Source organism: Geotrypetes seraphini, chromosome 4, assembly GCF_902459505.1.
Source record: "Geotrypetes seraphini chromosome 4, aGeoSer1.1, whole genome shotgun sequence".
NCBI lineage: Eukaryota > Metazoa > Chordata > Amphibia > Gymnophiona > Dermophiidae > Geotrypetes > Geotrypetes seraphini.
The window spans coordinates 27,230,914-27,247,581 of NC_047087.1; the positions used below are offsets into that span (position 1 = coordinate 27,230,914).

General features: G+C 45.7%; 1 protein-coding gene and 1 long non-coding RNA gene across 2 annotated transcripts in view; one reads left to right on the forward strand and one right to left on the reverse strand.

Annotated features, from left to right (window-relative positions):
* LOC117359988 overlaps positions 1-16,668 on the reverse strand; it is a 361,948-nt gene that overhangs the window by 287,916 nt on the left and 57,364 nt on the right. The window lies entirely within an intron of this gene.
* ADAMTS18 (ADAM metallopeptidase with thrombospondin type 1 motif 18) overlaps positions 1-16,668 on the forward strand; it is a 182,249-nt gene that overhangs the window by 57,220 nt on the left and 108,361 nt on the right. The gene's annotated exons all lie outside the window — the stretch shown is intronic.

The following is a 16,668-nucleotide window of genomic DNA, read 5'->3' on the forward strand; positions in this document are numbered from 1 at the left end:
CAGAGATCAGAAAGATACCAAACTAACACTTGTCTTGAGTGTTGCTAGATAAACCAACAACAAGCACTTTCAAGCTCACTTTGATAAGTTGTCTATATTTTACAGCAAGAATTCTCAAATCTAGTCCAGCCTGGTTTTCAAGATTTCCACAATATGTACGAGATCTATTTCCATGGAATGGCGCATACAATCCTGAACGCTAGACTGGTTTGTGGTCCTCGAGGACCGGATTTAAAGACCCCTGTCTTACAGGCTCTAGAAGGAAGCTCTCATTAGAAACATAGAAACATAGAAATAGACGGCAGATAAGGGCCACGGCCCATCTAGTCTGCCCACCCCAATGACCCTCCCCTACTTATCTCTGTGAAGAGATCCCATGTGACGATCCCATTTCTTCTTAAAATCAGGCACACTGCTTGCCTCGCTCACCTGAAGTGGAAGATTATTCCAGCGATCAACCACTCTTTCGGTGAAAAAGTATTTCCTGGTGTCACCGTGCAATTTCCCGCCCCTGATTTTCCATGGATGTCCTCTTGTTGTCGTTGGACCTTTGAGAAGAAAGATATCTTCTTCTACCTCGATACGGCCCGTGAGATACTTGAACGTCTCGATCATGTCTCCCCTCTCTCTGCGTTCCTCGAGTGAGTACAGCCGCAATCTATCCAGCCGTTCCTCGTACGGGAGATCCTTGAGTCCCAAGACCATCCGGGTCTCAGCACATCCTTGCGGTAATGAGGCCTCCAGAATTGTACACAGTATTCCAGATGGGGTCTCACCATGGATCTATACAATGGCATAATGACTTCAGGCTTACGGCTCACGAAACTCCTACGTATACACCCTATGATCTGTCTAGCTTTAGAAGAAGCCTGCTCCACTTGATTGGCAGTCTTCATGTCTTCACTGATGATTATCCCTAAGTCCCGTTCTGCTACAGTCCTTGCTAGGATCTCGTCATTAAGGGTGTAAGTCTTGCATGGATTTTGACTGCCAAGGTACATTAGCAGTACATTTGAAAGAATTATCGTATTTTTCGCTCTATAAGACGCACCGGACCATAAGATGCACCCTAGATTTAGAGTAGAAAACCCCGAAAAAAAATATTCTGAACCAAATTGTGTACTAATATATACCAGGCTTTGCACCCTGTCTCCCCTTCCCTGCCAGGCTGTTCATTTCATTTTTCATATACACACAATACACACAACACAGCGGATATAAATTATCAAAACTGACACATTTTGATCACTAAATTGAAAATAAAATAATTTTTCCTACTTTTGTTGTCTTTATTTAAAAAGTGTCCAACATTGTGATCCTTATAAAAATGGCTCTCATATACATGGAATACGGACCTAACACGGTCCGTGTTTCGGAGAAACACTCCTTCCTCAGGGGTCCGGGATGACCAATGTATCACATGTAGAGAGTGAATGTGGAAAACTTTTGTATCGAAAGCAAGAAATTCTCCTTCTGCTCAGGAGAATTTCTTGCTTCTGATACAAAAATTTTTATGATTCTAACACAACGTTGTTTTCCACATTCACTCTCTGCATGAACAGCATGCATATCATTTGCAAGCTTTTCGTGCTGAGCATCAGCCGTTGGGGAAAAAAAATCACTCCTGTCGCAGTAATTTTTACGGTGGCGTTAGTGTTGTGCATCTGGACCTAAGTTAATGGCCTAGATCAGCTAGGCACCCCGATCTTAGAGTTGACAGATTTCCTCTTTGAAAAAAGAGAACGCCAGGCCCTACCCCAGTCCCGCCTCATTCCTCTTCCAGCCCTGTCCCCACATGAATCTCCACAAGCTCAAAGGCCGCATTTGGAAGCCTTTGCGCACACGCGGACATCGATGCAATGACATCACATGCATGCGTATGATGCCATCACAGTGACGGCCGCGCACATGCAAAAGCTTCCAGACGCAGCCTACAAGGTCATGATTTCCGAAACCCAAACAAATGGCTGGGTTTTGAAAATCCCTCCAGGCATCCAGTCCTCTAAAAAGAGGACATGTCCTGGTTTTCCTGGACGTATGGTAACCCTACCCAATCTAGGCAACTAACTTTTGGCCCAATATTGTGCTGTGTGCAGAATGTATAAGATAAAACAGCTAAGATATCCATTGTGTATCTGAAAGTGTGAGTGAAGCATCTAATATAATAAAACGCTAGGCCGCGCATGCGCACTCCCATCACGTGCGTCCGTTTTCTGTGAGCTGTAGGGCACTTCAGATAGGAGTGCGCATGCGCGCGAAGCTCTCTCTCTCCTTCTCCCCGAGGTGGATATCGGCCGCGGCAGCTGTCGGCGGCCTGAGGCGGGTGTCGGCCGCGGCGGCTGCTGGCCGCCCGAAGCTCTCTCTCTCTCTTCCTCCCCCCCCCCGAGGCGGATGTCGACCGCGGCGGCTGTCGGCGGCTGCAGGCCGTTAACATAAGTAGGGCATGGAGTTCAGGAGGAAGGTATGGGGAGGGAGGAAAATATTGCACAGGGAAGTGGGGTGGGAGGGAAATGCTGCAACACACGGAAATGGAGGGGCAGAAAAGGGGTTGATGGACAGGGGAAGAGGTGCTGATGAACAGGGAGGGGGGCAGAAAAATGAAGACAGGCCTACTGCTGGACAGGGGGAGCAGGAAGGAGGTGATGATGGACAGGGGGAGGTAAAACAAAGGGAGAAGGGCTTCTGCTGGATAAGGTGAGCAGTGATGGGGTGGTGGAGGACACAGGGGAGGTAAAAAGAAGGGAGAATGGACAGGGGAACAGGCAAGGGGTGGTAGTGGACAGCCAAGGGAAAAAAAAAAAAAGACAGACAGAAATACAGAAAGCGGCTAAGGAGAGAGAAAAAAAAAATAAAGACAGACACACACACATATATTCTAGCACCCGTTAATGTAACGGGCTATAAGACTAGTAATAAGATATTCAAATTAGTTTGGGGTCCATTGACGTCTTTTGTAGATTTGCTGTAGTTGTTCTTTATGTTTATCTTTATTTTCTGTTGTTTTTCACCCATACATCCGTGGTGGGGGGGGGGGGGGGTATATCTTTTCTTTTGGTATTATTCCTGATGGTAATGATGGATGGGGGAGGGCATTTTTATGTTTTGTATAGATACTGATTGATTATGAGTGCTTGATTGATTATCATTATTTGTATATAAATTGTATTGCACTTTTTGTTGCCATTAAAAACTAAAGGCTCCTTTTACTAAGATGCGGTTTTAGTGCACGCACAGGATTAGCGTGTGGTATAGTGCGTGCTAGCCCAAAAATTACCGCCTGCTTAAAAGGAGGTGGTAGCGGCTAGCGTGCGCTATTCCGTGCGTAAAGGCCCTAACGCACCTTTGTAAAAGGAGCCCTAAGTAAAGTTTTTTTAAAAAAAAGAAAGTGTGAGTGAGTGGATTAGGGTCTTTAACCTGCGATGTATATATGGGGAATCTTGAGATAGCCATCCAGTTGAGCCTGAATTCAGAACAAGTTCAAGTTTCAAGTTTTATTTTAACTTATTGAATTGCCTATTTATTTTACTAAGCGATTTACATAATAAAACCCCCCCACATATACCAATATTCACAGTAAGTTACAAAGATTTGACAAATTGACATAAAAACTAACAGTTACATAAGGAATGGAGGGCAGAACTACAATATTATTTATTAGAAAAGAAGACATGAATGGTAAGAACAAAAGGAAGGGGAAATAAATAAAAAGGAAGATAATCATTCGATGTGATTATAGATTGAAAACGTCTTTAAAAAGAAAGCTCTTCAGAGAACTTTTAAAATGATTCAAGTCATTTTCTTCTCTTAAATACTGAGGTAAGGCATTCCACAACTGTGGAGCTATAACCGAAAAAATTTCACGACGACGAGTTCCAATAACTTTCAATCTATTATTCAAGACCAGAAAATGCAAGCAGGGAGGGACTTCAAAAGGGAAAAAAGGTTCAGTATGGCACATGTGGGAATAGTTTTATAATGTGAAAAGGCAACACAGAGACTTAAAAGAATCAGTATTACACATGTGGAGATGATTTTTGTAATAGGGGCTTATGTGAAAAGGCAACCCAGAGACTTATATGTCTTTATAAAACAGAATATCAAGACCAGTTCCGATATGGAGCACATGCACAGATTTGCACCTGCTCCATGTGCTTTGCATGTACATGTGTATTTTACAAAATATGTATACACCGATGATATTCTATTCTTTTACCCTATAGGGCAGGGATCTCAAAGTCCCTCCTTGAGGACCGCAATCCAGTCGGGTTTTTAGGATTTCTCCAATGAATATGCATTGAAAGCAGTGCATGCACATAGATTTCATGCATATTAATTGGGGAAATCCTGAAAATCCGACTGGATTGCGCCCTCAAGGAGGGACTTGGAGACCTCTACTATAGGGTGACAACAACTAGGGGTCAAGGCAAAATTAAACCTGTGCATGAATGAGGTGGGAATGTGGATGTCTAGGCATGGTTTACAGTTGAACAAATTCGGGAGCGGGCGGCACTGAACCAGATTAGACCAGACGAGTCCCCCATTTTTGGCCCATTTTTTTGGCCCCAAAATCTTGGTTTATATTCGAGTATATACGGTATGTAATATTTCTTAGCACTTAATAATGAAGATGTAAAGTAAGATGTTCTTGTCTTCATAATATTTGTCTTAATGATATGTACTGGTATGTTTAATTGGAAACCTCTTGGTAACAGGCGGTATATAACATTTTAAAATAAATGAATAAATAAATTCCATTTCTACATATACTCTGTCTACCTGAACTACACCCTCAGGAAGACCTATATGTAGATTGAATAACGTGGGTGCGCATTTTTCATGTGTTTACCGTATTTTCACTCATATACTGCGCACCCGTGTAAAACTCACACACGGGTATAGCGCGCGGGAAACTGTAATTTATGTAAATAAATTTTTATATACCACGCACACCCGTATACCGCGCACGCCGCCCCGATTCTCCCGTCGCCGCCCAACTCTCCTTTCGCCCACCCCGACTCTCCTCTGGCCACCCCGACTCTCCTTTCGCCCGCCCCGCCTCCTCTCCCCCTTGAAGTCCTGTCCCCACCCTGAAAGCCTGATGTCCCCCCTGACATCCGATTCACACCCCCGCAGGACCGCTCGCACCCCCACCCCGAAGGACCGCTCGCACGCACTCGCACCCGCACCCCCACCCTGAAGGACTGCTCGCACGCACTCGCACCCGCACCCCCACCCCGAAGGACCGCTCGCACCCCCACAGCCTCCCGACCCCCCCCATCATGTAGAAGCTCCTACCATTGTCCTTCTGCTTCCTCTGCCAGCGGTCCCGGCCCTTCTGTGAGCCCTGCGTCTGCGCTGCTTCCTCTTCCGGCGGTCCCGCCCTTTCTCTGACGCCAGAGAAAGGGCGGGACTGCCGGAAGAGGAAGCAGCGCATTATATGCGTGAAAATACACGCGCGTTATATGCGTGAAAATACGGTAGATAACTTGTCCTCCTACAACACATTCCGAAAATCAATTAAAACCGTTCTATTTGACAAATTCCTTGCTTAATGAGATCACCTCTCTCAGGTGGTTGTTTGTTTTTTTTCCTTCACCTTATAACCCCATTGTATTATGTAACATCTTTCTTCTCTCATGTATTTTTTCACCATGTTTCTCCAATTCATGATGTAACTTCCTTCTTCTTGCATTTTGTAATTCGCTGATTGTCCAGCCTTCTTTCTATGTGAACCGCCTAGAAGTCAGTTTGACTATGGCGGTATAGAAAAATAAAGTTATTATTATTTCTGCATTCAGACTTGAGTGCATAATTTCTCCAGAGAACAGCTGAATTTCTATACCCTTTCATAACATTTTGTTTACCCAATCCCCAGAATGTCCCAAATCCTGCTTCAGTTGAAAATATTTTACTTTGGCTATATAGTGAGATATGGCCAACACTTGTATCTGAATAACTGCTGGCAAATTCTCAAAAATGCATTTCTGCAGTCAGCACTGACGAGAGTAAACAGAGATTGTAGGTGAAATCTACAGCTCTATTTAAAAAAACATATTTGAATTGCTCTTGAAACGGAAATTGCACAGTGCGGGTTTTAGCGCCTGCAACGGCGGTCACTGCTCCGACGCTCACAGGAATTCTATGAGCGTCAGAGCAGTTACTGCCGCTGCCTGCGCTAAAACCCTTGCTACGCGTTAGTAAAGGAGAGGGAATATTATTCTGGACAATATTCATTTGGAAGTGATCAGCATTTTATAAAATACTGTTACTGGCTAAGTTATGGCACCTATACAATATTAATATTTATCATTCAATTGATTACAAATAATTGGAAGAATCGTGATAGAATAAATTATACTTTCTGGTGGGTAAATGTGTGTACTATATACAAATATGAACGAATTAATGCAGAGTGTAGGGGACTTAATGGAATATTCAACAAAATTTGGTGCCCATTGACTACATTTGTACAAATATAATACTGTATTTTGTCTTACTTTTTTCTTGGTTTATTTATCTTTACACATCCAAGAAGGGTGGGGGTTGGGGGGTTGGGAGGAATTATTGATAATGATATTTTAGGTAACTTGGTTTCATTTTATATTATTTACTTGGTTCTTATGTTATTACTATATGCAAAATAATGTAATTATTGAATGATAGTTCTGTTATCTATATAGATATTAGTGTTATGACTGAATGCAATAATATACTGTTCTTTTATTTATATAACACTGTTCTTGTTTAAAAATCAATAAAGAATTATATAAAAAAATATATATATATCCTATATAATAAAAGGCTAACTCGCGCATGCGCAGTCCTATTTTCGTGTTCCGTGCGCTGTAGGTCTGTGGCCGAAGGAGTGCGCATGCGCGCGAATACGTCACCACCCGATCGCCTCCACAAGCCGGACCGCAGCCAGACGACGTTCTCCGTTTCTCCTGTCGCCACCGCCGATCTCCGTTTCTCCTTTGCCGCCCACCCCCTTCTCTTCCCGCGGGTCCGAATGGCGATTCAAGCAGCGTGTACATCAGTCTCCACACGCTGCTTCGGGCCCTTCTACTGCCCTGATTTGCTCTGCCGCGTCTCTGATGATGTCATCAGGGACGTGCCAGAGTAAATCAGGGCAGTAGAAGGACCCGAAGCAGCGTGTGAAGACTGCTGCACATGCTGGAATCGCCATGTTCATAGTCGGGACCGCGGGAAAGGAAAGGGGGGGGTAGAGGAAACGCTAATGCTGCTGCTCAGGGAAGTGGTGTGGGGGGAGGGAAATGGAGGGGAAGGGAATGCTGCTTTGGACAGACAGAGAGAGGAAGGGAAACACAAAGAAAATAAGAAATACACAGGGGCAGGTGCTCAGGGAACTGGTGTGGGGGGAGGGAAATGGAGGGGGATGGAATGCTGCTTTGGACAGACAGAGAGAGGAAGGGAAACACAAAGAAAATAAGAAAGACACAGGGGCAGGTGCACAGGGAACTGGTGTGGGGGGAGGGGGATGGCTGCTTTGGACAGACAGACAGACAGAGGGAGGAAGGGAGACAGAAAGGAAAGAAGAAAGACACAGGGTCAGGGAGATACACAGAAAGACAGACAGGCAAAGGGGGCCAGGGACAGAGACAGACAGAAAGGACAGCGGGAGCCGCGTCAGGAGGGGTGCGGGATGCGGCAGTGGGAACTTTTCCAATGGGTGCAACTGGGCAGCTGTCGGGAACCTCTGATCAGGGGCAGAGCAAGGTAAGAGTATCATAGGGATAAGAAGGAGGAGGGAGGATAAAAAAGGAAGGGATGCCTACTGCTGGACAGGGGGAGAAGGAAAGAGATGCTGATGGACAGGGGAGGTGAAGAAAAAAGAACGGAGGACTAATGTTGGACAGGGGGAGAAGGAAAGAGGTGCTGCTGGACAGGGGGGAGGTAAAACAAAGGGAGAAGGGCTGCTGCTGCATAAGGAGAGCAGTGAAGGGGTGGTGGTGGACACAGTGGAGGTAAAAGGAAGGGAAAATGGACAGGGGGAGCAGGCAAGGGGTGGTGATGGACAGCCAAGGAAAAAGAAAGGCAGAAAGAAAGAAAGCGGCTAAGGAGAGAGAGAGAAAAAAAGACAGACACACACACATATGTTCTAGCACCCGTTAATCTAACGGGCTTAAAGACTAGTATATATATATATCACCAGTATTGCCGCTGCGAATCCAACGGCTAGTTTCTCTAATACTCTCGTTTCCTGTTTTACAATAAGATTTTTATTTGGCCTCAAAAGCGCCGCTTCACCGCCCTTGGAACATACTTTCCATGCGGGAAGCTTCACGTGTAGTTATCCTTACTGGCCTTTTAGATTTATGTTATCTCAATCACTTTATAAATAATTCCACTTAGACTTATCTAAAGAATTAATGATTTCATAATTCCCCCCCCCCCCATAATTTCACTTATCTTGTTTAATGACTTAGGAGGGCTGGATCCAACATGTTTCGCCATAGCTGTTATGAGGATCCCCCCCACCCCCACGAGTCATTGTTGTCACCTGACTCGCTTTAGTTTCACCGGCATTGAACATCTGGATCTGACTGGATTGTACTGACTGTCTGAACTTATGCGAGTCCTGGCTAATATTCTTTTGTGGGTCCCAAATGGATATTGGCCAGGACCTACAGTACATAAGTGATTCTGGACTTCAACAATTCTCTTCCCAAACTCCCTCTTGCCCACCCACCAACTCCTTCACGCCCACCCACCTATTGTCCTCCCCCCCCCTCCCAAGAGCCTACCACATCATCCCTGGTGGTTCAGTGGGGTATTCCAGGCAGGAATGATCCCCACACCCTCATGCAGAGCTCTAGTAACTCCATCTAGAATTGGCCACTGTGAGCTCTAGCAGTAGTTCCGGAAAGGGACTGATGTTAGCGGAGGTTGGGAGGAGGCTGATATTGGCATGAGGATCGGGAGGGGGAGAGATAAGAGCATAAGATTAGCCATAGGGGGTTAGACTAATAGTCTAGGTAGCCCAATATCCTGTTCCCAACAGTTGCCAATTCAGGACACAAGTACCTGGCAGAAACCCAAATAGCAGCAACATTCTAGAACCCCAAAGAGTGCCAAGATTCCATGCAGAATCTCATTGAGTAGCAAGATTCCGGAATCCCAAATAGTAGCAACATTTCATGCTACTGATCCAGGATATGTAGTGGCTTTCCCCGTGTCTGTCTCAAAAGCAGACTATGGACATTTCCTCCAGGAACTTGTCCAAACCTTTTATAAAACCCATCTACGTTAACTGCTGCTACCATGTCCTCTGTCAACACGTTCCAGCGCTTATCTATTCTCTGAGTGAAAAAATAGTTCCTCCTATTGGTTTTAAAAATATTTGCCTTTGACTTCATCAAGTGTCCCCTAGCCTCTGTGATTTTTGATGGAGTGAAAAATCAGTGGGAGAAGTGGAGGAGGAGATTGGGGCAGATATGGACCATTTGAGGGTAGGAGGGAGGGATAAGAGCCTCTGTTGCTCAATCAAACCCTTTTGAATATTAGGCTTTAATGCAATAAATCTGATATTAACCAGAAAGAACACTTTTGATATTGACTCTAGGGGACCGATTTTCAGACCGCAGGAGGTAGTTTGGCTACCTTCCACAGTCAGCAGTGAATATGGAAATTCAGTGCTGGGGCCATATCCGGCAACCAGCATTGAATTTACGATCTATATTTTTTAGCCACGGTAGACATAGCAAGCCAAGCTGATATTCATCAGCTAATCTGCTAAGCAGCCAAAAATAGACTCATCTAAATAGTAGACCTATCTGGCCGTTCAACTTAGCCGATCGGCCAATAAATATTGGCGCTGACTAGCAATGACATGCGACACAGCTGGTGACCAGGCTAGTCACTGGCCAGAATGTTCAGTGGGAGTTAGCCAGCCAACCAGGAGCCATTCCCGGCCAGCTAAATAATGCCGCTATGTCTTCACGAATCTGCGTCTGAAACATTTTTGTTGCCTCATCTAGTCATCTTTGACTATATCAGAACATGCACAAGTGAGACCAGTTTCTGCAATTTTAAGGTCACCGATATTTAAATGCAAACGTCGCATTTAAGGCGCAAGTGTGGATAAGGGGCAGCATCATACATGAAACTAAGAGGAAAGCCTTTGCTTCATATGGTTTGCATTACTTATGAAACGAGTCCTCGTAGAATAATTTCAGATGCGAAATCCCTTTAAAAGAGGAAATTGCAAACAGATTTCCTGGGCTGTTGTCCTACAGTAGGAGTAAAATCAGATAAATGCTCGGTGAACGTGAAATTCTGAATGATTGTTTGTGGCTATGCCTGTATAATGTCACACACGGCGAAACCCCCTTTAACATGTGCTGTTTTTCATAGGAATGTGCTGACAGCAACTAAAGAAAGACGTTTTCATCTAGAGATTTACCTAACACAATAAATAAATTAGTAAAAAAAAATAACAAAATAAATGCCACAACATTGTAGCATGCTTCAAGTTTCAAGTTTATTCAAAAATTTTATAAGCTGCCCAATCGTCCTTCTAGGCGGTAAACATGTTAAAAAACATATATGGGGTAACTATACATCCTTTAAAACAATAATCATAATTCAAAACATTTAAAAACAATACCAAAACAAACAGGAACAAAAAAGGGAAGAAGGATAGAACTACAATTTATCAAGTAAGAAAGAGAACATGTAAGGAAAGGACAAAAGGGAGGGTATCTAAAAGTACCGTATTTTCACGCATATAACGCGCGCGTTATACACGATTTTACAAACCGTGCATAACCATGCGCGTTATACATGTGAGCGCGTTTTACAATTTTTTTTTTACATTCTGATCCGGCATTCCCCCTGCGAACCGGCATCCTCCCCTCCCGTTCACGTCACCCCCCCTCCCCCGCGATCCTACATCCCCCCCAGCACCGCATATACAACTCTTACCCGATTGGGCACCGGCACCAGCACCAATGCACAGCATGTGCCAGTGCCAGTGCCCGAAGATCCTCCCTCGTTGGTTTGGGCTGGGCTGGGCCGGGTGGTGCGAGAGAGATCCTCCTTCTTCCTTTGCCAGGCTGGACTAGGCTTTGAGCATTTGCGCATGCTCAAAGCCTTCTGGTCTCGCTCTCTCCGAGATAATCTCGTGAAAATACGGTAGATTAAAACTACGTAGCCTTAAAAAGGGCATTTAGGTCTCGAAAGCATCAAGAAAAATAAATGTTTTTAATTTCGTTTTAAAATGGTGAAGATTTGATTCTTCCCGTAAGTGGACCAGAATATTATTCCAAAGAGATGGAGCGCTGACAGAGAAAATAGTAGACCTCATTGTATTGATAAACTTCAGAGATGGAACAGATAAAAGATTTTTAGAAGAAGATCTTAGAGTCTTAGAAGAACTATCTATTATAATAAAATGCTAAGCACGCATGCGCACTCTTATCGCCGTGTTCCCTGATCTGTAGTTCCGTGGTCGTCTCTCTCTCTCGCAGCGGGCTTGCCGGCTGCAGCCAGACTGACAAAGTTTATTTTTCTCTCTCTCTCACAGCGGGCTTGCCGGCTCCGGAACACTCCCAATTAACTGACAAAGTTCATTTTTTAGTTCAAAGCCGCCGCCGCCGCCGCGGTTCCTCTATCGAACCTCACCAGTGTCGGAGAAGACTTCCGACTCAGGCGGGGATCGAGAGAGGATACGCAGCGTAGGCTTTGAACTAAAAAATACAATTCACAAAACAACTAAGTTTTTTTTAAAAGTAAGATAAGTGGGATGGCGGAATCATTCCTGAGGCGGATGTCGGCTTCAGGCGCGCGCAGCGGCTGTCGGTCCCCGCCGGCAAGAGTACACATGCGTGCTTTGACTCCCTCCCTCACTGTAAGTTCGCCGCCATCGTCGCCCCCTTTCCAGGTGCACACGAACCCCCATTGACCCTCCCACTGCGAGATGCACAAACCTCCCGGCTCCAGCAGCGGCCGCATCACACTAAAGACGCTGCTTTGCGGCCTTCCCATTTTCTGATTTCCTCTGCTGCGTCTCTGATGACATCATCAGAGACCCCGGCAGAGGAAATCAGAGCATGGGAAGGCCGCAAAGCAGCGTCTTTAGTGTGATGCGGCCACTGCTGGAGCAAGTAGGTTTGACAGTCGTCTCGCGGTGGGAAGGTCAGTGGGGTCGACTGCACGGTGGCGATAGTGGCGGGGAGGAGAGGGTTCTACTGCACAGGGGTATTGCTGGCAGGCAGGTTGGCTTCGGAGGGTGCGGGAGGGACAAAGTATGGAAGGCAGTGAGGGGGGGGAGCAGGGAAGAGAAGTTGCTAGACCAGGGGAGCAGGGAAGAGGGACCAGGGGAGCAGGAAAGAGGTGCTGATGGACCGGGGGAGCAGGGAAGAGGGACAGGGGGAGCATGGAAGGGGTGCTACTGGACAGGGAAAGTAGAGAAAAGGTGCTACTGGACAGGATGAGCAGGGAAGAGGGACAGGGTGAGCAGGGAAGAGGTGCTGCTGGACCAGGGGAGCAGGGAAGAGGGACAGGGGAGCAGAGAAGAGGTGCTGCTGGACCAGTGGAGCAGGGAAGAGGGACAGCGGGAGCAAGGAAGAGGTGCTGCTGGACCGGGAAAGAGGGACTGGAGGAGCAGAGAACAGGTGCTGCTGGACAGGGGAGCAGGGAAGAGGTGCTGCTGGATAGGGGGAGCAGGGAAGAGGGACCGGGGAGCAGGGAAGAGGTGCTGCTGGCGGGGGTGGGGGGTGGGGAGAGAGTTCTACTGCACAGGGGGATGGCAGGCAGGCAAGCTGGCTTCGGAGGGTGGAGGTGGGACAAAGTCTGAAAGGCAGTGAGGGGGAGCAGGGAAGAGGTGCTGCTGGACCAGGGGAGCAGGGAAGAGGTGCTGCTGGGCCGGGGGAGCAGGGAAGAGGGATAGGGGGAGCACGGAAGAGGTGCTGCTGCACAGGGAAATGGGTTGGGGGAGGGAAATGCTGCTGCTGCTGCACAGGAAAACGGAGGGGGAGGGTATACTTCTGATGCTACTGCACAGGGAAGTGGAGTGGGGAGGGAAATGCTGCTGGTGAGAAAAGGAGGCTAGGGCTGAAAGGGAAAAGATCAGAGAAGGGGGCTAGGGGGGAGTAAAAATGGGTTTGGAGCTGGAGCTGGAGCTGGGGCTGAAAATAGGGGACATGTGAGGAAAGGAGGCTTTACTAGCACCCGTTAATGTAACGGGCTTAAACACTAGTAGGGAATAAGAAGGTTATTGATAAATTCTGGTTGACTATTAAAGGTCAGTAAAAGAATTTTGTATGTGATTCTATGTTCTACCAGCAACCAATGAGCTGTTAGTGTGTGTTGGGGGTGGGGGCAATGAATTCAGAAAGGAGCAGGGCTTCATTTCCTTTAGTTGCTTGGGGCTTCCCTTGGGAAGTGGCAGTATTTATTCATTTATTTGAATTCATATATCCCGTCCTCCCCAAAGAGCTCAGAATGGGTTATACTGTGTTTCCACGAAAATAAGACAGTGTCTTATATTGATTTTAGGCCCATAAAACGCCCTAGGTCTTATTTTCGGGGTATGTACATGATCATCTCTCCCTTCCTCTCCTTCACCCCAGTTCTTCCTCTTTCCTTTCTCTCCCTCTCTGATCAGTAACGCGGTAGAGTGAATTCACGGGCGGAAGGCCGAAGCAGCCTGTTTAGACTGCTGCTGGCCCGACGATGCTTAGGGTATGTAGGGCTTGCGGCGGGATTCCGATGGGAGGAAGGGAAGGATGGTGATTTGGCTGCGTGGCAGGTGCTCAGGGGGGAGGGGGTGCTCGCTCAAGGGTTCTGCTGCACAAGGGATGGGAGGGAGGGAAGGGAAACTGCCAGCGAATCCTGGGACTAGGGTTTATTTTCAGGGAAACACGGTAATTTTATAGTCAAAGCAGTAAAATGCACCATCACATAAGTTGGTTCCTAGCACAATGCAAGAAGTAGCTTAGGTTGCGTGGTGAAATGATTATACAAGGTAACAGAAATGCAGAATCACAGTATGTACAAGGAAATTGTGTAAGTGGTGGATAGGGTACAAATTTCTTGTTGGGGAATGACTTTGGGATGGTGTGGATAGGGTGTGAAGAAGGGGAAGTCTGGCTAATGGCACAAGTTCTGTTTAGAGCAGGGGTGTCCAACCTGCGGCCCGAGGGCCGCAAGTGGCCCCGTGAAGTATTTTGTGCGGCCCCGGTCGAGGGCGATGCAGTGTTTTCCTCTGCTGCCCCCGGGTGTTTACCATCTTGCCAGCTCCCTCCTCTGTCTTACAGTATTTGCGCATTTGTGCGGCCCCCAGAAACATTTTTTTCAGCCAATGTGGCCCAGGGATGCCAAAAGGTCGGACACCCCTGGTTTAGAGATTCTTGAGTCTAGCAAATGATAAGCGGTTTCAAGTATCAAGTTCCTTAGTCGCAGACTGTGGAGCAAACCGCGGTGACAGATTTAGTAGGGGAAGCTTGAGGTCGGGAGGAGGGGCTTGACAAAGATATACAGTAGGTTTTTATGGCGTTCCTGAAATTTAAGAGACTCTAGGGATCTGATATGTAGGGGTAGATTGTTCCATAGGTGAGGTAGGAAGTAGGAGTAGGATCCTTTCCGGGTTGTTTGAAGCTAGAGGGCGTTCCCAGGGGGCATTTGTAAGTGTATTTCACACTGGAAGTGTAGCGCTCATCTGGAAATGTAGGGAGTGAGTTTGTGTGAGAGGTATGTGGGTACCATGTTGTAAATGGGTTTGAATGCTAGTACTAGGCCTTTGAAGATGCAGTGTCTGGTTATGGGCAACCAGTGAGCTGTGGTCAGCACTGGCAAGACTGGGGCGCAGGCTGGTAGGTTTTTCAGTAGCCTAATTGCTGCATTTTGAACTCGCTGTAGTCGGTGGATGTTCTTCACTGTTAGATCGTTGCGGTAAATAAGGCGTTGCAGCAATCCAGGCGCAAGAGGACAAAGGCATAGGGCAGCTGTGTAAAGTCTTGTTCGGTGAAGTAGCTTCTTATTTTCCGGAGCGATCAGAAATCATATGCTGACAGAGGTGACATCAGAGTCGTGACACATTGCAACTAAGTTCCGACCGATGGTCTATCAAGTCCAGTACCTTGTTTTCAACAGTGGCCAGTCCTCCAAATTGACAAGATTCCATGCTACTGACTCTCAGGTATACTGTATGCAGTGGCTTTCCGCAGACCTAACTTTTTCTCCAGGAACTTGTCCTAAACTTTTTTAAAACTCAGCTACAATGTTTTGATGACATCTTTCAGCAGCAAGTCCCAGAGCTTAACTATGAATTGAGTGAAAAAAATATTTTCTCCTGTTTACTACTTTGCAAATTCATGGCATGTACAGTATACTAGTGTTTACATCTTTTGAAAGTGTGAACATTAAATGAGTATGTAGTCCTTCCTCTTCACTCCGGATTTTATTTATGTATTTATTGTTATTATATATTGGTACCACTTATAGCCTAAGTGGTTTATATTCAGGTACTCAAGCATTTTCCCTGTATTTCAAACCTGTATCAAATTTTACCATAACCATCTCTTTTCCAACCTTTCCTCATAGGAGTCATTCCCTCCCCTCAGTGTTGTAACTAGAACTGAGTGGACCCCTCAAAATGCCCAAATTGGCATCCATATGCTTGAAATATCCAAATCCCAATTTTGTCAAGGCAGACAAGGGACATTCAGCACTACAATACTTCCATATAGTAATGGGCATGTTTTGAGGGGGACTCGTAAGAACCCAACATCAGGGTATCCAGCGGTGATTACCGAAAGGGAAGAAACATGGTTAGTGCAGTAGACTTTGAACCAACAAAGAATCAAATCCCATTTGTTTTTGGGATCCCTCCAGAACAGAAAAATACCTACATATATCATTTATTTATTCAGTTTTTTATATTGATCTCCTTGGGGAGCACAGAATGGTTTACATTAATTCATTCAGGTACTCAAGCAATTTTTCCTGGTGAGCTTGCAATCGCTCTAATGTACCGGAGGAATTGAGTAACTTGCCAGGGTCAAAGGGTGGGTTTGAGCTCACAACCTCAGGGTGCCGACTCGACATGGCTATGTTTCAGCACAATACCTGCTTCAGGGGTCCATGAACATTTTGCAGGCTACTGTACTTAGCTAGTTTTGTGTATACCATAAGAGGAATGAACTCACTCCTGTGCCAGAGTACGATCTCCATCTTTAGATCGGTGGAGTACCAAGAAAGAAGTTTCAGGTTTATTTATAATTTCTTATATCGCCTAATCAAACCTTCTAGGTGGTGTACAAAAATGTTAAAACCGTCTATTAACTAAAATACAGTTTAAGAACACATAACACTAGGACAAAAAAAAAAAAAAAAATTACAAATAGAGACAAGAGGGAAAGAAGGGCTAGACCTACAATTTGTAAAGAAAAGAAAACATGTAAGGGAAACAAACAATAAGGAGGGGAGCAGGTATTAAGAATCCTTCTAGGTACTAGGTCGTCCTTAAAAGGACAGTTAGGTTTCAAAAGCGTCAAGGAAGAGAAATGTCTTTAATTTCGACTTAAAGTCTGTTAGTGTCAGTTTTTCGCGTAGGTAGTTTGGAATATTGTTCCAAAGAGAGGGGGCGCTGACAGAAAAAAATTGCAGACCTTAATGTATAAGATAGCTAGAAATATCTGCAGACAG